General features: G+C 44.4%; 1 long non-coding RNA gene across 1 annotated transcript in view; it reads left to right on the top strand.

Annotated features, from left to right (window-relative positions):
* LOC307212742 overlaps positions 1-22,963 on the top strand; it is a 580,424-nt gene that overhangs the window by 200,784 nt on the left and 356,677 nt on the right. The window contains exon 2 of the long non-coding RNA XR_013837164.1: positions 5,998-6,402. This is a non-coding gene — a long non-coding RNA (uncharacterized lncRNA). The remainder of the gene's footprint in view (positions 1-5,997; positions 6,403-22,963) is intronic.

Below are 22,963 nucleotides of genomic sequence, written 5' to 3'. Positions count from 1 at the left end.
CATGGATGTTAAAATCCCCCAGGACAACCAAGCTAGGTGTCTCCAGGAGCATATCCGCCACGACCTGAAGCAGCTCGGGCAGGGAATCCTTGGTGCAGCGGGGAGGTCGGTACACCAGTAGGAATCCTGTACTGCCCCTATTGCCCAACTTCCAGAACATGCACTCAGAAAACTGGGTCTTCCCAATAGGACGCCTGGTGCAGACTAATGACTTCCTAAAAATCACTGCAACCCCCCCCTCCCCGCCCACATGACCTGGGTTGCTGTGCGTAAGAGAAACCTGGTGGGCAGGCAGCGGCAAGGACAGGCCCATCTGCCTCATTCAACCAGGTCTCTGTCACACATGCCAGGTCAAATCCTCCATCCACAATCAGGTCGTGGATGGCAGTGGTTTTATTCATCATTGACCTGGCATTGCACAGCAACACTTTCAGGTCATGTGGGTTTCCCTTGCTGATTACTGTATCCTTCCAGTCAGGACCAGACTTGGAGGCAGGGATAGTCCTCAAACAACGACTAAACCTGCTACACAGTGGGACTTTCTTCTGAATATGCATAGCACAGAACAATGACTCTTAATAAACCCTTGACAATTCCTCACTCTAGTTTTAGGCAGATGGCACAACTATGCAGTTAACAGGAAATATCAAAACAAGGTAACGTGGGAGCTATATGTCCTGCGTGGTTCTATGGGCATGCCCAGGCTACACCTGAAATGAAAATATTTTCATTTGAATCCATCTGAAATGAAGACAGGTGGACAATACAACAACAAAGAAACTAGCAATTGTTCATTTAATAAATAAAATATGAATGGCTATTGCTTGCTTGAATAATAAGTAGCTTTTGAAAAATGTCTGCTTAATCTTTGAACATCTGTGGAGCTAAAGTCTATGTTGTGAACTGCCCTGTGGTCTTCGGATGAAGGGCGGTATACCAATTTAATAAATAATAAGGATAATAATAATAGTCCAGTAGCAAACAAGCTGCCCTCCAGATGTTGTTGGACTACAGCTCCCATCATCCCCAACCGTAGGCCATGCTGGCTGGGGATGATGGGAGTTGGAGTTCAACATCTGAGGAGCATCCCATTGGCTGCCCTTGCTCTAGCCGATGAAAACATGTATATCACAACAAACCTTTAAAGTGTCACAAGATGCTTTGTTTTGTAGCAAACTAGAATGACAATGACCTGTGGCCCATCTGTGCAGGAATCCAATACCACAGGTTTTTTTGATAACTCCCTTAAGAATGTGACCGTATCTAACCGTCTGTTCTCTAAAGCCAGATACAATGTTTTCCCATCTGAAGTGCTGAGGGGAAGAATGACTGGTGCCCCATACCAAGATAGGCTGTGCCCATGTTCCCAGGATGCTGAATGTATGGAACACATTTTATTACACTGTAGCCTTTATAAACAGGTCAGACAGCATCGAATAAATCCAATTTTAACAGAACAACCTGGAATTGCTGACTCTATTCATGTCAAGGTTCTCCTTGAGGATAAGACTGATACTATTACACTGGCTGTAGCAAAATTCCTCTCGGAGGCAGTAAAAATCAGAAATCAGTATGTACAGGCTAAAGCTCCTCCATTGGCTAGCAAGGCTGCTCTTACGCCTTAATAACTGCTGATATATATTACTGTTCAGCTGTGTATTTTGGGTCTATGGACTGCAATAAAGCTGTGTGTGAGAATGACAACTGCTGTGGAATGTCTATTATAAAACAGAAACTCTAAGTGGGGATATAGCATGGTGAGCCAGCATGGTGTACCAGTTAAGAGCAGTGGACTCGTAATCTGGGGAACCAGGTTCGCATCTCCGCTCCTCCGCATGCAGCTGCTGGGTAACCTTGGGCTAGTCACACTTCTCTGAAGTCTCTCAGCCCCACTCACCTCACAGAGTGATTGTGAGCCGCTTTGAGACACCTTAAGGGGAGTGAAAAGGTGGGATATCAAGTCCAAACTCCTCCTCCTCCTCCTCTTCTTCTTCATCTCCATTTCTACAGTAGTTCTCTTTCCAGGGAGCACACATTGCATTGTTCTGCCCGAGCTGGGCCACTGATGCTGCTTCCAGTCAATGCTCTTATGCACTGGAGGACCAAGCAAACCAGATGCTTAGAAATTTGCTATGATGAGAAAAAAATGATTTTGAGTTTCAGAATTACTTCCACATAGCAAAATGGTATGATTTTTAGGATAAATCTACAACACTACAAATTTAGAGATAATTTATTACACAATTAATTGACAGTGAGTCACAGGCAGTTTCCCACAGTTCAATCACTGTTTTAGGAAATTACTAGCAATTAAGAAATTTCACTTCTTCCTAGTGGTTGTTGAACTCAGATATCTATGACAGATAATTAGTTTTAGAGAAAACATGGTCAGGAGCTAATATTAGGGGGCAAGTTGTTTATTTGCACACTGCGGGTTTTAGAATTAGCAGTCACATTAGACTGAATCTGATGAATAATTCATAGTGAAAGAAGACACAAAACAACTTGCTATGGTTAGGAAGATATACGCACTATAAGTCATCCACTTGCCCAGTGGGAAAAGTAAGGAAATATAGAATTCTCCCAATATGGATATATTGACTGCACCTTCAGTCCCACACAGAGGGCGCTAAGCCTCCATTGAAGTAAATGATCACATTCATTGGTGAAAAGGTTGTGGACAGTGACCCAGATAGACAGGGCACTGGAACATTCATGGGCTGCTTGTCAGTTGCTTTCTAGGCCTGGGTCTGAGCAGTTTTTCATTTATTTCACTGCTTTCCCAGGGAAAACTCACAGTTTACCACTGAATCAAAACAAGCATCAATCCTCAGGAAAACCAATTGATGTTTAGTGGAAGTGTGGATGAGCCCTAAGTGATGCAATATTTGTCCATTAAACATGACAGGAACTTTAAACTTTAAAATGTGCATTTTTCATCCAGCAGAAAATGCATCGCTTTGCTGTTAGAAATCCATATACTGCTGCGTTCTATACTCCTTTCCATGGAGCATAATAAATATATTAAGCTTCCAAAGATTCCTGCTTGGATCTAAAAGTGCCATTGGCATAACCGGAAGCTGGTTCCCGTTGTGCATGGTAGGAACCATTTTTTATTGATTCCACCTTTTCCATGGACAGCTGCCCCCCCCCCCGATCCACAAATTGATTGAAAAGCATTGAAAGTACTAAAAAAAACCTGAGGTTCTGCACTGCCCCGGAGAAGGCTGCCTCCCAACCGAAGCCTGCCCCCCCCCATAATGTCTGCTTTCGGGGGGTATATTTACCTTGGAAAAGCTCAGCAACTTTGGCTGCCACCCCAACAAAAATTCTCTGCCATTTTGGGTCCTGCACCCAATGCACAACAGTGACCTTGGAGTGTAGGGTGGGGAGGAACAGCTGAGGTCAGAATGACCGCTCCTCACATTAAATGGGGGACGCCCTTTGCGTGGTCGCGCGCAGCCCCCTGGACCCTATGTGGTTTCCATTTGCACAAGCTTGGCTTCGCCTTCCCCGGGTGGGATACCTAGAGGTCTCCACTTACCTCAACCTGTTGCCCAATCCCGCCTGGGGAGGCGCTGCCAAGGTGCTCAGGCCAGGTAGGGGGAGAGACTACCTGCCCACACAATAGGGGGAGGATCTTACCTGGGAATCGTCAGTTGGATCCAGAGCTTCTCCCACCCTACCCACCCTCAGTTAAGACTTTTTTTGCAGGTTAACCTTTTCTCCACAGGTACACGGGCGCTGCTATGTGTTTTGAATTTCCCTTAGCAAAACGTCACAACTTTGGCGGTTTCAGGCCTTGGGCGGAATCCTTTAGTCTTTCTTCCCTAAATAGGGGTGGGCATGTATTAGTGACCCACGCCCCCTTCCTCTTTGCGGTGGCAATATCAGGGTTCCCCGTTAAAGGGGTTTTTGAGGGGAGGCTTTGACGGGGTTTTTGAGGGGAGGCTTTGACCGTACGCCTAGAGGTTGTCATTGCTCTCCCCTGTGATGGCAGCGTAACGGGGTGGGCTCTCTCTGCTTGAACATATGTTCTCCAGAGCCAGCCCACCCACCCCACTGTATAACCCTAATATTCCCCAGATCCCCGGCAGGGGACTGGGAGGGATAACGCCCAGTGCCTGAGCCAAGGTCTAAGGTAAAGGTAAAGGTACCCCTGCCCGTACGGGCCAGTCTTGACAGACTCTGGGGTTGTGCGCCCATCTCACTTAAGAGGCCAGGGGCCAGCGCTGTCCGGAGACACTTCTGGGTCACGTGGCCAGCGTGACATCGCTGCTCTGGCCAGAGCCAGAGCCAGAGCCAGAGCCGCACACGGAAACGCCGTTTACCTTCCCGCTGGTAAGCGGTCCCTATTTATCTACTTGCACCCAGAGGTGCTTTCGAACTGCTAGGTTGGCAGGCGCTGGGACCGAGCAGCGGGAGCACACCCCGCCGCAGGGATTTGAACTGCCGACCTTTCGATCGGCAAGCCCTAGGCGCTGAGGCTTTAACCCACAGCGCCACCTGCGTCCCCGAGCCAAGGTCTACCTACATCTGAAACATGATAAAGTTGTGTCCCATTTTATTCCCATAGCACGTTGTCTTGAGTCGTTATTCCACTTGGGGGCTGCCCAGGGTTTGGGGGACTCCGCCTGTCCACGCAGTTATGATTCCCCACCCCATAGACATCACTCACCATGAGGAAAAGTTGGGGATGTGAGACTTTCTTCCCCCTCTTTCTCTCTCTCTTTAAACACGTTTGACTCACTAGCTCTGTAACTCTCAAACAAGATTAGTATTATCAATAAATCACCACCTTCACAGATGAAAAACAAGACAGAACGCCTTGTTTCTGAGGCGCATATAATAACAATAAGTGCTTCAGCAACAGTCAGAACTGCAGCAACAGATTGTGCCCTAAAGCAGTAAATATCCTGCACACAAGAGGTTATTTAGTTCTTTTTTAGGGGGAGGGGATTAAAAAAGTTTAGTCATCATTGCTAATGTGCCTTTTAGTTGAGGAAAGCAACAAAGAGCGTGGAAAGGGCTGGCAGGCACTGAGGTAAAATGGAAAGAAATGCTTTTGGTGCTCTCAGGATTAAGACAATTCAACCAGCTGTCAGTATAATCAGTCAGAATTCTCTCATATGAGGCATCTTTGAGAAAATCACCAGGGCATACCATAGATAGAGCGACACTTGCTCATGCTGCAAAGTCCTAATGACATATATATGTTTGCATGTTTGTGTGTGTCCATAATCAGGCTGATTAGCTGGCTGACAACACTCTTGTCTTTTGGTATCTTGGGGGTGCATGGAAGTAGGCTGCGTTCCAGGCCCGTTCCTGTTTATCTTAATGAGAATTCTGCAATTGACTTTAATAGCAGCAAGGTCAAGCCCCAGTAGTGTGCTGACTGCAAAGGCAGCTGTTTACCTCAGGGCCTGATCCACTGATATGCTGCTCTAATTTTATACCAGCGTAATTTCCATTAGAAATTAGACTACAGTAAACCTGAAGTAATGCTGCAGAGAGTCAGGGCCATCTCTTATTTCGTTTGAGGAAATTCCACTCTAATTAATGCCAGCACTGATCTAAACCCAGGGATGTAGTGAGCATTGGTGCTTCAGAACAAAACAAAATGCTGCTTGCCAAAACAGAGACCGAGTGCAAGCAGAAATCCAGAATAGGTTTCAGTGTCATTTTTGCAGCCCTGCATAGCTCATTATCCACATCACTAAATGCCAATGCAACAGTTATCAAATTAATAAATTAACAAATCAAGATAAGTCGATTGTTGCTAGATTTTTCTTTTTTTGCAGGTTACAAAACCTGAGAAGGTAGGTGTGAAAAATATATGGGAAATTTCAGAAACCAGAATAGGATTTTGTTGAGATGCTCAGGAGAAGGGAGAGCTTGAGTGCTGCACAGTACTCGTTCTTTCTCTTCCAGGATTAAGAGAAGCAGAATAGATTTTGCAAATTAGCAAATATATACAGATTTGCTCAATTTACATAGAATCATAGAATCATAGAATCATAGAGCTGGAAGAGACCACAAGGGCCATCGAGTCCAACCCCCTGCCAAGCAGGAAACACCATCAGAGCACTCCTGACATATGGCTGTCAAGCCTCTGCTTAAAGACCTCCAAAGAAGGAGACTCCACCACACTCCTTGGCAGCAAATTCCACTGTCAAACAGCTCTTACTGTCAGGAAGTTCTTCCTAATGTTTAGGTGGAATCTTCTTTCTTGTAGTTTGGAGCCATTGCTCTGTGTCCGCTTCTCTGGAGCAGCAGAAAACAACCTTTCTCCCTCCTCTATGTGACATCCTTTTATATATTTGAACATGGCTATCATATCACCCCTTAACCTCCTCTTCTCCAGGCTAAACATGCCCAGCTCCCTTAGCCGTTCCTCATGCAGTATCCAGATCACAAAATTCAGTTTTTCTTGAGTGTCTTTGCAGACAAGTTTTTATTTTTTTATTATTACTTCAATTCACAATGTCAGCTATTGCCAACTGATATATTCCAGTAATACAATGATGCAATGTATATAATGTAATTGTCACTGGGAACAAATGCTGATTAATTCTGACTGCTACACAAAACAAAGTGGCGAAAGTAAACGCATTGTAAGCAGTGAAGACTCTGTCATCGTTGTAATGAATTTAACAAGGAAGTGTGCCCTCTGTACAAGGTCTAGCTGCCGATAAACATATGTGAACTCTCAGAGGAGTGTCTACAAACACATGTTAAGATTGCCATTCTGCATAATAGGTGTAAGCTTCACGGAACATACCAAGTAAGATATGCATGCAGCTGTGCTGTCAGACTTTTTAAAAGGTGCTTAAGGCAGCAGTTGTGAGAGTAAACCCCATTGATTTACTTCTGAATAAAAATACACATAATTGTGAGGTTGTTGTTACGACATAATAATCTTAGCATTGGTTCCTGAAATATCTTGCACCCGTTGATATAGCATGAGCTTATCATTCTACTTCTAGTAAACTAGAAATATTTGCCGCATAGCTCATGACCTTGACTCTTCTCTCCATTCTGTTTACTAAATAACTCCATACATAGATATCCAATATTTACTAGCTTGACCAGCTATCACTGGACTGAATTTAAAATTAGACAGGTGGATTGCGACCTGGGAAGAATAACCTTGGTTCTTTCTTTTTATTATGCATTCAGTTTTGCCTCCTTAAGTTTTAGACTTAAAAATTAATGAAGGTAAAACAAAAAATAGGAAGGAAAAATAGTGAGAAAACCCCTCTAGCTGCTCTATGGGAGTCCACCACTTTTAGCTGATGGCAATTAAAAGAATGTAATGCCATTTTCACCTACTTTCTAGAGACATATGAGCACACTGATCTACTTAAAAATAAGTGTGTATTTTAAAACTTGAACATATAGGGAAAAATTAATGTTCAAGTTTTGTTTCCTCTTCACAAGTTGATTGTTAACAGATTCTCCAAGTGTCCCTATTTTCCAGGGACAGTCCCAGATTTACAGAAGCCGTCCCTGTTTCTGATTTGATTCTGGAATGTTCCGCTTTGTCTTCTTATTGGAGAAATGTTGGAGGGTATGTGTTAATCTTGTGTCTTTCTATCTCTAAGATTGAATCTTGAAAATATTTTGACCAGGGCAAAAAGAAAGCTCAGGGCTTTTAAGAACTTCTATATGGAATTTTGGGAGGCATCTATTAACTTACTTTCCAAACCATAAACTAGTTTCAGAGTTGAAGTACTGTAAGTAAGCACTGGAATTTTAAATCCAGTACACCTCTTAATGGGATTTCATGGCATTCTGGAAAGCCTAGACTTTGCTTAGTGATACGGTAACTTCTTAAGTGTTTCTGTGGCTTGCTTCAAGGTTCCTTCTAGCTGGGTAGTTTATTGCTTTACTCATTTTGTTGCTGCTGGTGGGCTATTAGGATGACCTTGCGACAGACACCCTTACTTAAAATGGCTGCTGCGTAATGTGACTGCTGTTATCAGTGTGTTGTTAGATAAATTTCTCCCAGTATTTGTCCAAAACAACTGTTTAATTTGTGAAAGGAACCCCATGACCATGGTCACTTTTAGAACAAAACAAGAGCTTAATTTGTTTACACTCAATGAGGTTATAGCTTCGTGGTTACTTTTGAAAGGCAGCATCTTTTGAGGCCAGCAGGCTTCTCTTTTAGGTTATTGATTGCCGATTCTAGTGTTTATGGGTTTGTTATTATTTCTGTTACTTATTGAAAAATACAAATATATCAGTGTTGATAAATCTTAACCCAAGAAAACTTCAGTACACCATAATAATAAGATATTATTAGGAAGGAAAGTAATAAAATAATTATTCTGAAATAATGTGACAATGAGCAGCATGCTTAGTTGCATGATTTACCTTTGTTGCAGTTCCCAGGGTCTCACACACTACACAGGACTCAGGGCAGCGGCTCCTTCCTTCCTTTAAGTGAACAGGCGGTGTCCTTTTATTGCCATCCCATCAAAGCAGAGAAGACCAGCTCATTCTGGGGTAGAGGTGAGGAGTAGACAACCCAACCTGCCTCTCCCGGCCTTCATCCTCCAGCAGCCTCCACCTTCTTTTGGATTCTCCTCTGCCTCCCAATCATGACTCCCTCAGAGGCTTATAAGCCACTATGGAGAAGAAGAGCCTGTAAGCTTGTGGCCTCACCTGAATAAGTAGCTGGTTCAGGACTTCTTGTCCATGGCCAGGCTGAAGCAGGAATGTGGCTGAAACAATCACATTAAGATTGTTTCCACAGTGTGGGTTAAATGGTGGGTCAAAAATACATTTTCTTTTGTTAGCTGGGATGGAAGAATCACCACTCTGGAGTAGCAAACGAAAGGGTCGTCTAATGGGAACAATGGCGTTCTAGTTCAGGCAGGCGGCAGAGTTTGCTATACTCCCTGCCAGATGCAAGAAGAAAAACAACAGCTGTTCGAGACCATGGCATCCTGAAAAACATTGTTAATGATAATTAGGTTGGAAGATGTTGGGTTCAAAACTGAACGTTGCTGTTCTTACAGCAGAATACTAGTTGCAACATTATCAGTGTAGCGATAATTAATATCCTATTGGCAGCTGTTCCTTCAAACACATTACTGTGGAGAGAGAGAAAAGGTGCGCAAAACCAGGCATGACCAAAACTCATTGTGCATATGCAATTTATGTCTACTTTGTGCCCCCTCAACCCAAAATTTGCACTGCCAAAATTCTACAACTTGAATAAAGTACATATAATAATAATAATATTTTTTTTTATTTATATCTCGCCCTCCCCAGCCGAAGCCGGGCTCAGGGTGGCTAACAATAATCAAATAATCAAACAATCAAATAATCACACATTCTAAAAATATTTCATTATAAAAATTAATTAAAATCAAATTAATGGCAACTGATTAAGCAAAATTCTGTGCAGGTTGCCAGAGGAGGGAGTCAGGCTGCGCCCTGACCAAAGGCCTGGTGGAACAACTCTGTCTTGCAGGCCCTGCGGAAAGATGTCAAGTCCCGCAGGGCCCTAGTCTCTTGTGACAGAGCGTTCCACCAGATTGGAGCCGCAGCCAAGAAGGCCCTGGCTCTAGTTGAGGCCAGCCTAACCTCTCTGAGGCCTGGGACCTTGAGGATGTTATTATTTGCAGACCGTAGGTTTCTCTGTGGGGCATACCAGGAGAGGCGGTCCCATAGGTACGAGGGTCCTAGGCCGTATAGGGCTTTAAAGGTTAAAACCAGCACCTTAAACCTGATCCTGTACTCCACCAGGAGCCAGTGCAGCTGGTATAGTACCGGATGAATGTGATCTCGCTGCGAAGACCCCATAAGGAGTCTCGCCGCGGCATTCTGCACCCGCTGGAGTTTCTGGGTCAGTCTCAAGGGCAGCCCCACGTAGAGCGAGTTACAATAATCCAGTCTGGAGGTGACCGTCGCATGGATCACAGTGGCTTGGTCAGGGCGAGAGAGATAAGGGGCCAACTGCTTAGCTTGGCGGAGATGAAAAAAAGCCGCCTTTGTTATAGCTGTAATCTGCACCTCCATAGAGAGGGAGGTATCAAAGATTACACCCAAACTCTTAACGGACGGTGCTGGCACTAATTGCACCCCCGCAAGAGATGGGAGTTGCCCCCTCAATCCCATATCGTCCCACCCCAGCCAGAGGACCTCTGTCTTCGAAGGATTTAACTTCAACCGGCTCCCACGTAACCATCCAGCCACAGCTTCCAGACATCTCGCCAGTGTGTCTGGGGCCGAGTCAGGATGGCCATCCATCAACAGATAGAGTTGGGTGTCATCAGCATACTGATGGCAACCCAGCCCAAAACTCCGGACAAGCTGGGCGAGGGGGCGCATAAAGATGTTAAAAAGCATCGGGGAGAGAATCGCACCCTGAGGCACTCCACACACCAAGGAGTGGCGCGATGACAATTCCCCCCCAAGCGCCACCCTCTGTCCCCGACCAGAGAGAAACGAGCGCAGCCATTGAAGGACTGTGCCCTGGATCCCCACGTCGGCAAGGCGGTGGTCCAGGAGTTTGTGATTGACCATGTCGAAGGCTGCTGACAGATCTAGAAGAATCAGCAGCCCCGACCCGCCTCGATCCAGCTGCCTGCGGAGATCATCTGTTAGGGCGACCAGAGCCGTCTCGGTCCCATGACCAGCGCGGAAGCCGGATTGGAATGGATCCAGAGCAGATGTTTCATCCAGAAACCTACCAAGCTGTTCAGCAACCACTCTCTCAATCACCTTACCCAGGAATGGAAGATTCGAGTACATATTCATGTACTAGAGTGATTACTAGCATGATCTAATCTCTGCTAAATGGTTGATTATGTAGCTTCAGGCAAGCTGCTATCTCTCATCACTAGCTCCAATTCTGTAAAATGGGAGTAATATGCTACTAATCCAATTTAAGGGATTGGTTTAGAGATTACTGTGATGATGCACATTCTGATGCAAACATGCCTGCAAATGAGTACAGCGTGCAGGTGTGTTTGCTGGGGAACTGGGATTGGTTGCAGCCTCCTGTTGAGTGAACAAATCCTGGGTGTATTTTGCCTTCATTTAGGTTGCACAGGTTTGTTCAATATTTTGAACTTCTTGCTCTCCCTCTTTGTTTGATGTTTGCCTACTCTGTAACTGCATTGTTTGCCTCTGCTTTGAGGGCCCTTTTGGGGACCAAAAGGTGGGATATAAAACATTGTGGGAATATATAAGTACCCAGGTGATATCTCTGCAGAACTCAAATGCAGCAGAGCAGAAAATGTCGCTGAATATGAGGTGGGTTTTCCCAAAACAAAAGCAGGCACACTTACACAAGCCTTGTTGGCCCAACTGAGTGAAACCTGGCATGAAAATGGCCTATCCTTGATCTCTGGGGTTACACTTGAAAACACTCAGCTTAACAGCACTGGAGCAACCCTCTACAAATACTTCAGACACCTCTATCATGCCACACCATCCACTCCAAAACCCCATGCTCTGGTTTGTACAGGTTCCAAAAACAGCATAGTAAATATATCAGGAGTGGTTAAGAACAGATTATTGGAAGCCACAAAGTCTCACTGGAAGTAATCCTGCCCACCTCTTAATGTTTTTTTTATTCACACTGCCTAAAGAGAGAAAAACACCAGCATGATTTGGCATTTCAGATTTGCATCTTATCTCACTGCTCTTATTTCCAAAAGGACCTTTAAAACACTATATTATTAGACGTTGGAGACGGGCTTCTTTCTTCTCTTGTGTCTGCATTCTATGGGTTGTAAGGGTTGAAGGTTTGGCTGCCCTATGGTGTAATACTTTTGTTATGTGCAAAGTTTCATATAACTCAACTGCCTTTACTGTGAAGAGAGTACAGAATAGGTCACCACCACATTTCAAGAAAACAATGGGCAGACAAGGTACATGGTGGTGCTGGTGGCAGAGCAGGTGGAAGATACTTTGGCACCTGCAGTGAACCAAAAAATGGTGCACATACCCTGCCAGGGAAGAAGGGGTGAGTTAAGATCAACATCAGGAGCAAAGGGGGAATCAATATCTACATCAGGAACAAGGATGGGAAAAGACCAGCAGCACCTCCTATTCGCCAAGAGGATGCTGTAGAGGTGGCACGGGGCGTGGAGGCTGCTGAGAAGGCAGAAGATATGGACTCCAGAGAGCACTGCAGCAGTAGAAGCAGCAGCGGGCAATATGTTTGTTGAAGGCCAGATCTGCTGCCCCTTTGGATCCTGCTGCCCAAGGCAGTTGCCTCACTTTGCCTCAAGGTGGGCCAGCCCTGCCTGTTGGGCCCTTTCCATACTCTCGAGTTTGTGGGATGTGATACATAGGTAGCAGTCAAATACAACATTCCTTGTCTTCCTAGAGTGGACATGCAAGGGGATGTTTGGTCCAGCCAGTCAGAACTTCCTGTTTCCTCCTGGGCTGGGACATACTTCCTCTTGCATGTGACTAGAGGTAGGTGTGGCCTTACCTGTGCAGTCTGCCAGTCTGCAGTCACTGGGATTAACCTCCCATATGGGGTAGACACTTTGTAACTAAGTCTGCCATCTGGGATCCAACTGTGAACAGATTGTGAGTAAACTACTTTTATATACTTTACACAAGATTGTGGCGTGTTTATTCTTTTAAGAGGGATATAAGGGAACTTACCAGGAACATACAATTCAGTATTGAATTGCGTGATATTGAGAGGCTCACACAAGCCTGCAACCAGCTATCTGCTGCACGTTTACAAGGGGAATGTAAAACTCTGCTAATTTATAGAACTTGCTAGTGCAAGTGTGATGGCCTGGGAATCTGATTCAGAATCTGAACCTGAGGAGTCCCAGCCTGCACAGGAGTCTCCGCCTCCAGGGCCAGCTGAGCCGGGGCAGGGGCTTGAATCTGAAGGGCCTGCACCTGTGCCGGATCCTCAGGAGCAGACACCAGATGAATCCACTCTGGCTCCGGAGGTGATCGAGGACCCATTGCCTGCAGGTGCTCCTCTCCCAGCCCTGTCAGGGGAAGGTGAGGTTGCCTCTGGGTCCAGTAACCCTCCAGCCTCTCCAGAGCTGCAGAGGCTCAGGGCAGAGAGGCGGAGGGAACTAAGTTCTCGCAGGAGGAGTGCTCGCCTTAAGGCCAGGAGAGGCGGGTCACCTGTGGGCCGGGACTGCCCCAGGCCTCAGAGGAGATAAAGGCCAGTCAGCCCAGTCCCAGGTTGCGGGAGCAATGACGTTGGAAACCTGTTTCTGCCAGCACCCAGACCTGTTTTTCCGGAGTTCCCAACCACACCCAGCTTCTTGCTTTGGACTCCGCTTTGCCCTTGCTGGACAGTCTCCAGACCTTCGGCCCAGGACCGGACTCTGACCACGCCTCACGGTAACCCCCTCCCCCCAGGACCAGCACAGCAAGTTAGGAAGGATATTAATATACAATATATCCTCTCCTGCCTCCCTGAACATTCCCCCAGAGTTCAGTGTTGCGTTCCAGAAAAGCTACTTTTAAGGGCTTCTCTCTGCTTCTGGCCAGGAGATCTCAGTTTCCTGTTCCCCCCACTTCAGGCATATCCCTGTTTCAGGCCCTACAGGTGATGAGGGAAGCCTGTTGTACATTCAGCGGCTTTTTTGTTTCCTAGCACGTAGCTCAGTAAGAAGGTGCTCTTTGTCTCTTCTCTCCACAGGTGAACTGCTCATCTCTTCCGCAGGTGTTCTGCTCAGTAAGAGAAGAGAATTGCCTCCAATGCTTTCATCTTCTCGTGAACTTTGGGCACTTAATGTTAACTTTAATCCTGAGTACAGAAGCTCCTTGGACATCAGGCCTGATTGGGAGTGTTTTCTAGTAGTTATGATTCATTCAGAACATTTCAGAAATTGCACAGCCATTGTTCATTACAATGAGGCTTAGTTTATTGATACAACTTGCAAAGTTTTAGTATTTTACACAACCAGAAAATTCCCAGGAGTTTTATGTAGTCTTATTAGGTTTGACAGAGCTAGATGCAAACAAATTTTAAACTGCTGCCAAAGTCCTCAGTACAAAACTAAGTGTGCATAATACCTCCTGTTTTCTGTTTTCTCTTAGAAAGTGCAGACTTTGGGGCTTTGGGGGAGAACCTTGCAGTATCTTACTCTTCTCTTCCTGTCTTTTAATTCCCCCCTCCCCCAAACATCAAGACTGAAGAACTGGTGAACTTGAATGACTGCTTACTATTTTGTGATGCTTCACTTCAACCTGGTGCCATTCAGATGTTTTAGACTAAAAGTCCTGTCAGCTATGCTGGCTGGGGCTGATGGAGCTGTAACTCAAAACACCTGGATGGCACCAGGTTGGTCCTAATGAACTTGTGGCTCTTGAAATGTTGTAGAACTCCAATTCCCATCAGCCCTAGTCAGCATGGTCAGTGGTCTGGGATGATGGAAGTTGTAGTCCAACAATAGCAGGAGGACTCTTACACACATAACTTCACCAGTGAAAAAAGCAGGAAGCCATTCTTTAGATGTCTATGAAATGTCTATAAAGTGTCCAGGGAAAACCTTTTGCATCTGGCAAATGAGGACAATCGGCAATAAAAATTGTTCCCTCGTGTAAGGTTTGAAAAATAATCTTTTATAAGGGAATCTGGCCCTCGTTGAGATGTGTCCTTAAATTGCAAAAATGATCTGCGCTCAGGGTGGCCCCCTCTGCCTGCACCATGTTGCTTAATCACATCACTCAGTAGCTTTCATTTGCTCTAATTTTCCTTCAGCCGGAAGCTTTTCCCAGTCTGGATGGAACATTTGCAATATGCCTTTTTACTGTGCATGCAAAAAGAAGCATGTTTTTAACTTCTGAGAACTCATTCAAGGAGACAGCATCCTTTTTGTACATGGTGTTCACTGGGAGTGCTGTGCATCCTGCATGCTTCGTTGGTAGCAGTTTAATGCTGTCGTGGTTCTCCTGGGGCTTGTCCCATGTGGTTATAATTAACTTTTAATGTCTGCCTTCAGGGCAAAACACTTAAGGGGTTAACCAGTTTTCTCCAAAAGAATGAATAGTTAAATGCTAACATACGTTTATCAATACATGCCAGAATCTGGATTAAAATTGCTAGTTTTTTTAAAATCTTCCCCTCTAACATTTCTATCATTTTGCAGCTAATGGAAAACCTAAGGGGTCAAAGCTCACTGATGTGCATTGACAAAGCTCCAGGTTCCTATAGCTGAACTGGAAAGACCCCTGTCCAAAGCCTTGCCCCTTAGAACAGGCAATTCAGGGCTAGTGGACCAATGACCTGACTCCGTATATCAGGGGTGAGTGAGAAACATCTGTTGCAGGATGCGGTGAGTGCTGCAGGCCACACACACACCTAGGTCACACCCCTGACAAACCCTACTTCACACCCTGAGTGTTTTTGGCTCACTGGAATATGTCCATGAACACTTACAATGCCTCTTTGTTGTATGGCTGGAGGACAGAGAACAGGGCCGGCCCACACATGAGGCAAACTGCCTCGGGCAGCAGAATCCTATGGGGCAGCGCCTCTGCCCATTGCTACTGCTGCTGGAGAAGATAGGAGAGCTCCTGATGAGATCTTGTCAGAAGCCACTTCTGTGCGACCTCGAAAAGCAGGACGTCAGTTGGTTGGGTGGCAGCTTCTGATTTTGCTTCAGGTGGCAAAACAGAACAGGCCACCCCTGATAGAGAATGGAGTGTGAGTCCAGGAAGAAGCCAGCCTACTGAACAATGCTACAATTTCGATAAATTGCTCCACTTTTATCTCTGTCCCTGCCTGTGGCCCCTGGAAGGTTGCCCAGTTGGGAATGTGGCCCTCAGTCTGAAAAAGGCTCCCGATTTCTCCTGTGTTCATAAGGGTTGCATAGTAACAGTCTCATACATTGTTCCTGCGTTTATTGCACAGTACTTTTTAAAATATAAGTTAGCACCATACCCTGTGGTGTAATAATGGCATTGTTATTATGCGTATAATAAATGAGAGACTACAGAAAGCAATAGGAAATTTGGCCATTATGATAAGTTGGTCATTACAATAAGGCCATTGGAATTTCTTTCCTGATCTCTTCTCCATCTTTCCCCATATATATCACTATATATAGAGAGAATGAGAAACCTGAGACTCGCCAGATGTTGTTGGACCCTTGTTCCCATCAGTCCAAACCAACACAGCCAATTATGGGGGCAGAAGTCCAACAACATCTGGAAGGCCACAGGTTGCATGTCCCTGAAACACAGAATACCTCTGTGCATGGATGGTTGTTTCTCATATCTGTTCATTCAATGATATCTTCCTGGTGTGTTACAGTGCAGCACTAGTATTGATACCACCCTTCACTCCATTGAAGAAATTGCAATACTCACTAGAGCTCCCACGACACCCCTTGGGGTGCAAAAAAAAGAGATGAGTCTCTCTACCCCTTGTCTCTGCCTTGAGCTATGTCCAGCATGACACTCTTCTGGCCCTTTCCCGACACCGCAGGGGTGAATTCTTCAGCGCCTGGTTCTTCTCTCTTCCGTCCCCTCTCCCAGAGCTAACTGCCACTACATAATGTGTGGGGAGTTAGTTTGGAGTTGTTGCTTTGTTTTTGGCAGAACTGCAGTTTGGGAAAACCTTGCTTGCCTTCACATGTGATTTTTTCCACTTGTGAAATGTGAGGTCCGTAAGACTTCACAATGGCTGTTAGCTCACAGATACACTTGGACTGAAATATCTGCGTATATTAAGTAGCATCACACAGATTTAGCAAGAGTTTTGCACAGGCTATTTATTTGCTCTCTTGAGTTAAGTTTTTTGTTCAGGATTTACACAGCTTCTACTGCTACAATAGATCCATCAGCAGCATCTTCAAAGTCTATTTTCTTCTTCTCCAAACTGTTAAATATAAGTGCACCAGCAAAGGAATCTTAGTGGATAAATAATGCAGCACAATAATACCTCTCAGGCAGTGTAAAAATGTCGTTTTCAAAAGTACTATGAACTGTTGGCCCCTACTTTGTTTTATGCTGACCTGGCAAAAGGGCTGGTGGCTGGCATTAACATGTTTTGGGTCTGAGGATATCTAAGAGGGGGGGGAAACCAGGTGTGAAGGGAACAATGCTGTCACAATCTATAGCCCCAGCAACAGGTATTCATTACTATAATACCTCTGAACGTGAAGGTTCCATAAATGCTTCATTTTAAATATCATCCAACAAGGAGACCAGCAACAAAATATTGCCGTGTATTCCCAACTTCCTTTGAACTCCAGCCAGCTTAGAACAGGAGCCTTGTAGTACTTCTCAGGTCTTTCCTGGGGTGAAGCATTAAGGAGTGGAAGGAATCCTGGTGTAGACCACATCATCTGGCTCTGGCCCTTTGGATTCTTGCCTGTGTGACTTTGACCCTGCTGAGTTCCTATCATGGGCATGAAATTTAGTACAGACGAGTAGCCTAAAGACTGATCAAGAAACTTGGAAGCCCCTAGTTCCAACAGTATCTCTGTTCTGAACTATGTGGCAGTTAACCAGTGAACACAAAGGGACATCTCTAGGCTCTGCAGAAGGGCAGGAAGTCTCACACATACTCAGCTGGCTTCACTGATGCTTGGAAAGCTCATTACATTCGTGTTTCTCCAAAGTCGGCCTGATGTCAAGCTGTTGGGAGGTGTGGATGCTCTCCTGATAAAGTATTGAACCTTTGAGCTATTTAGAAAACTTCTTGCTGCTCTCTGGGTGTATGTGAAGCTCCGTGTGAGAAGGACACCCAACCATCACCTCAGCTCATATGTTGGGAGGAAGCTACGAAGTCCCCCTCCACAGTGATGCTGGACCTTAAGTTCAGCTGGTGTGATGTCAGATAAGAATCCACCACTCTTTCACAGGTGGGGCCAGGGCTGTGATGAGAACAAATGGTGCTTGGTTATTAAGAGTCATCAGGGGTGTGGGTCCTGCTGATCTGCAGTTTGGAATAATAACCCCATCCTGCTTTACAAGCTTGTTGCAAGCATTACTGAGATGCTACACATTAACACTCTAAAGTGCTATGTAAATTATATCAGTTACAGCAATGACCACACCAACTGAGAACCATTCTCTGAACTTACCTTGCACATTTAGGAGCTGAACTAAACTCTAAGAACCACCATTTGTTGTAGGATATTTCTGTCACCATGTAGCATATAGAGGAGCTTTGGGTGACTTTCTATTCATATTAGTTTCCTTTTGACTGCAGCTATATTTTCCTACACTTCAATGGCTTTAACTTAAGCAGTTGGTATAGAAACCAATTTACATCTGAGAAAAGACATTAGCAAGAAGATGGAGACCAATGGTTTTGTGTTCGAGCCAATGCACATAGCTGAACCTAATTTATTTCTGTGACAGGGCATGCTGTCAGCCAAGACACATGCACTATATTTATAGTATGTTTATTCAAAGCAGCAGTTGCAGCAGAAATGAAATCATTTAGCCATTGCAAGACCAATAGACTTCAAATGTGCTTTTCACGCATTTAGCTTGTTTAGCTTCTAATCGATACTAGAATACAATATCCTTTAACCGTGGAATTTGCTGTAATTAAAATTTGAGAAGTGAGCCATTGTGCTTTGCAAAGTTGTGACTCAAAATGGATAATTCAATGATGATTCAAATTAGCATCTTTTGAAATGTTTATCTTCAATTTCACTTTGACAATTGGGAAACTTGTTCCCTAGGATTGGTACAGGAGTGTTCTTTCTTTTCTCAGTCTGCATCTGCAATGGAATGGTTTTTTTAACAATAACAATAACAACAACAACAACAACAACAACAACAATTTATTTCTACCCCGCCCATCTGGCTGGGTTTCCCCAACCACTCTGGGTAGCTCCCAACAGAATTAATGAGAATAATAATCATAATAAAGCGATAAAACATCAGACATTAAAAACTTCCCTAAACAGGGCTGCCTTCAGATGTTTTCTAAAAGTCAGATGGTTGTTTATTTCCTTGACATCTGATGGGAGGGCGTTCCACAGGGCAGGCGCCACTACCGAGAAGTGGAATTGTTTTCAAGTGTTTGTATTGTTTTTGTTTTTACACTTTTCTTGTTTTAGGGTTGCACCCGTTTATTTATTTGATAATTTTATATGTTATTATTGTAAAACAATAAGGTAAGAAATCTAAATTTTTTTCATTACATTAAATACTGGTGAGCTATGCCATTGACAAAATCACCCACAAATCTGTGAATACATGGGAATGCCAAATATAAATAGATAGCAAAGTAGCAAACAGCTCTGAAAATTTTACATGCAAAATACCGTATTTTTCTGTGTATAAGATGCCCCCATGTATAAGACGCTTCCTATTTTTTAATAAAATCTCATCTTATACATGGAAAAGTATGGTAAATAATTATAAAGAGCATGCCGTTTAAATTCATGCACTACAACAATGAAATTCAGAGTGGATAGTGAAATGAAAAATTATTAAATTTGAACAGATCTCATGCTGGTGCCAAGAATAGGTGGTGCTCTATTGTTTTGCCCCCAACACTGTAGGAAATATGATATTAAAGCATGCTGTCCAGGATATTACCAAAATTCAACATGGCAAAATGGTTGTAGCATCAGGTAGCATTGTTCAAGGGGCTTCTTAGGAAAAATGGCAGCTACTAGTTATTGGCTGCCAGGAAGCATTCTAATGGCAGTGAAGAGTTTCACCTTATCATCTCCAAATGATGTCCTGTTCTCAAAATGATGTTTTGTTCTCAAAATCCCCCAAGTGCTCCCTTTAACAGCCCACAATCACACCCATGAAATTTGTGAAGGCCCTTCTAACTTCACTAGCCATCCCTTCATTAACACTTTGATACTTGTCTCAGCTGCTGGGTTTGCCCCAGTGGCTTGAGGGTATTGTGCATGCACCCTTCTCAGAATGGCTTGTGGAGAAAGCAGAAGGTAATTACCTCCAGCCTTAGCCTACACAGTTCCTGTGAGGCACTATAGCTTCATCTTCTGTTCTGCGCAGTAGCTCATGACACCATTGCAAGAATGCAAGAAAACCATGAAGGGGCAGTTGAGGCTACACCACATGAAAGGATTCATTTTGCTCTTACAAAAAATGCATGGAGAGATAGGCACTCTCTATGGGCATAGACAAGAGGGGGGGCAGCTGCCCTCCCCCCAGATCAAGTAAAACAGTAGAAATACTTAACTAACTGACCAATCACGTCGGTCTTCCCCCCCCCCCACAAAAATCCTGGCTACACCCATGGCACTCTCCTATCCTCAGCATGGCCCCAGCTTTCACTGAGAAGAGCATGATAGTGAACTGTGGAGGAAAAGGAAGTACATGATAGCTCTGTTCAGGCATTTTTTCTTTTGTAATAAAGAATATTATCAGGTGGAGGTGTCATGGGGAATCACATGCCACCCCTCCCCCTAACATCCTCATCCTGTTTCCATCCTTGTCCATGAGCCACCCCACTCAAGACATATGATAGGCCATTAGCTAGCCAGATTTTTCCTCTTCTTAAAGTGAAGTATTACGAGAAGCACACTACAGAACTCTTTGAATTGTTCATTCCTCCGTTGTCCCTTAGAAATTGAATCCTGATTCAGAGCTACTGAGTACTGCTTGGCTTTCCCCTCCACTCTTTTCTTCCTGGGCATCCCCAAAGGAAAGAAGAGTGTAGAGTTTAAAGAAAGATGGTTCAGCTTCTAGTAATTAAACTTTGGTGGGAGAACTGAGAGAATATTTAATGCCATGAAGCTATCTCAAAGACAGATCTGGAGACTTCACAATGGAATTACAAGAAGTCGATTTAGTGGATCCAGTGCAGGAAGCCTCCCAGATAACTTCTGATAATAGAGACACCTCCCCACCCCCACCCCAGCATACCGTGGTGGGGAAATCTGAAGACATGAAGGCAATTCTCAATTTATTCTCTGTCATGGGCCCCCACCCGCCAGCTCCTCTGCACTCAATTTCTATTGCATGCTTTGCCTCTCAAATGAGCTTGAGAAATAATTTTGGAAATGGAAGGACTTTCTGTCTGCAGCTAGCAGGGTCAATTCAGTGTGGCAGCTGTGAACTGGTGACATAGACTTATATTGACACAAGCCCCTTTTTGCTGCAGAATCACAAAGCGAAAGCACCCGGGGCTCTTCTGCCTTTTTCAATAAGATACGAATTTTTTGTCTCCCTTATATTAAGCAGAGATCTGTCATCTTGACTTGTACACTAAATGGTCCATTCTGACTGCCTTGTTTTGTGTCCAATCCCAGCCAGAATCTGGAAACATGTGTTAACATTGGCATGTTTGGGGGAAAGTTGGAAGGGCCTCAGGCTAGCCTCCCTGAAGTCTGCTGGAGGGTAGTCAATAATCATTAGCCCTTCAAGTGGTAGATGCCCAACCTAAACTGTATTTATTTATTTAAAAAATCTTTACTTTAAGCCACAGGGAAAGGCATTTTAGAGAGCATGGCTTCCCTGAAGTAATAAAGCTCTAATATATATGGTGCCAAACAAAAGCAATGCTAACATATTGAGTGGTGGGGGCCAGGAGAGAGAGAGGGCTTTTAACACCATGCCATCCGGCAAAGTGATAGGAAGCTTTTGCAAGTAATTAGCCCATCCAAGTCTGTCACTTGAGACTCTCACATGAGTGAGGTGATTAAGGGATGGAATCTGTTTTTAATTGCCATTGTGCATTGTCACTAAGGTGGACCTGTGGCTATAAGGAAATTTGAAAATACAAACAGACAATATAAATCAAGTTAAATTAGACATTTTCTGAGTGGTCAAAAGAAGCAAAGTTTCTGCCAGTTATGTGAGATAATCTGTAGAACAGAAAAAAAGGAAGCCATGAAGCTCACTGAGTGACCTGGGGTCAGCGGCAGTCTCTCAGTTGTTGTGAGGATCAAAAATGGAGAAGAACCATGTATGCCACCTTGAGCTCCTTGGGGGGAAAGGTGGGATATAAATGTAGTAACAAATTAAATAATTTAATTAAATTAAGCCTGCCAAGCCCTGTGGCCTACCCATGAGAATTTTACTGACATTTTCTCTTCCTTTTGATAATACTTGTGGGAATCTTCAGGGTGGCAGGAGAGGATATATTGTTTATTAATATCCTTCCTAACTTGCGTTAGCCAGTTCCTTTACTTAGCAGAGTGCATTCTCCTTTACACAGCAGAAAACTAGTTGCAAACTCGTGTGAGTTTCTTAACACAATACACAATTCAATCTGTCTTGTCCAGATTGAAATGTGTTCTAATATTTTCCTGGTAAGACCCCTTGAATCCCTCCGAAAAGAATAAAGATACCGCAGTCTTATTCATAAGCAATAAAAAGAAAGTTTACTCACGACCAGGCAGAGCACAGTGTGATCCCTGAAGGCAGGCTTAAGGCTTAAAGTTACAAGCATATACAAACAGGTTTACCCCATATGTGGGTTGACCTAGTGACTGCAGTTAGCAGTCTGGGAAGTTTGCAGGATGAAAGGAAGATGGAAAAGGAGGGGAAGTGGCAGCATGCCTTGGCCTTTAACCAAGTCTGGAAAGGTCACGCCCATCCACTAGTCACATGCAAGAAAAGATGCTCCAGGCCAGGAGGAACAGGAAGTTTCGAGTGGCTGGACCAAACATTCCCTTGCATGTCCACTCTAGCAAAACAAGGAATGTTGTATTTGATTGCTCCCAGTGGATTACATCCCACAATATTCAAATACAATTTGTTTCTGATTAATAGATGGTGAATGGATGGGGGGAAATGTGGGATAATATTTTGGTACGTACTAACAGCTTCCAGCAGAGGCAGAAATATTTATAGAGTGGATAGCAGGTTCTGGTCCCACTCCAGAAAAAAAATGGAGGCCTTCCATGTAATGAAGAATGGCTCCCCATTCTTGCCATGGCTTTCAGATGAAAATCTAATGCATCTTGGGGACATATCCAGACTGTGGCCCCTGACAATGAAAGTACCGTGAAAGTTGTATTTGCTTTCTCCATTGGATGTCACATGCATGGGACACTGAGCC

This window comes from Podarcis cretensis, assembly GCF_951804945.1.
Source record: "Podarcis cretensis genome assembly, chromosome: 3".
NCBI lineage: Eukaryota > Metazoa > Chordata > Lepidosauria > Squamata > Lacertidae > Podarcis > Podarcis cretensis.
This window is presented reverse-complemented; position numbering and strand designations above follow the sequence as displayed.